The sequence below is a fragment of the Salvia hispanica genome, chromosome 1 (assembly GCF_029641045.1).
Source record: "Salvia hispanica isolate PSC_SH4W2 chromosome 1, Shi_PSC_v1, whole genome shotgun sequence".
Lineage (NCBI taxonomy): Eukaryota > Viridiplantae > Streptophyta > Magnoliopsida > Lamiales > Lamiaceae > Salvia > Salvia hispanica.
Window position 1 is genome coordinate 9,917,063 of NC_142692.1, and position 724 is coordinate 9,917,786.

At 45.9% G+C, this 724-nt stretch overlaps 1 non-coding gene across 1 annotated transcript; it reads right to left on the reverse strand.

Moving 5' to 3' along the window:
• Positions 1–214: 214 nt before the first annotated feature.
• Positions 215–321, reverse strand: LOC148933211 (small nucleolar RNA R71). The gene has a single exon (XR_016134793.1). It is a non-coding gene; the product is annotated as a small nucleolar RNA R71 (small nucleolar RNA).
• Between the last annotated feature and the right edge of the window lie 403 nt (positions 322–724).

The following is a 724-nucleotide window of genomic DNA, read 5'->3' on the forward strand; positions in this document are numbered from 1 at the left end:
TGCTAACCGCCATCTCTCCAAATTCGTGGAAATCGCAAACACTCTGAAATTAAATGGTGTCGACGACGATGCCATACGGGTAAGACTTTTTCCATTCTCATTGATTGATTATGCTAAGGAGTGGTTTGAGTGTATGCCACCAGAAAAGGTCTCCACATGGAAGGACATCGTAGCTACCTTCCTCGACAAATACTACCCGCCAGGCACTATTTTGAAGCTCAAAAGTGAGATCTTTCAGTTCACACAAGGCCATGACGAGCCCCTCTATGAGGCATTTGCTCGTTTCAAAGCTCTTCTTCGAAAGTGCCCAAACCATGGTTTTTCCATAGACCATCAGGTAAGAATCCTCTATAATGGATTTAATGAGAAAATATGTGCTATGCTTGATTCAGGGGCAAATGGAGGATTTCTAAGAAAGACAGGAGAGGATGCCATGGCGGTGATCGAGGAGTTCGCCACCAACAGTCGGGGGTGGTCGAAGGAAAGGCATGCCACGAGAAGAGTAGCAGCCATAGAAGAGGCCGAAGAAAGTTCTTTTGCTAAGGAGTTAGCAGAACTTAGAGTCAGGATTGATCAAATGGACATCTCGAGGAAGGAAGATCCAATTCCGGCAACTTCCATAGTGGCGGTCAAGGCACCCGAAACTGCCATATCAACTGTGGAAGAAATCAACTACGTGCAAGGAGGCGGTCCCAGAAACTACAATAACAATTATCGCCCTAAT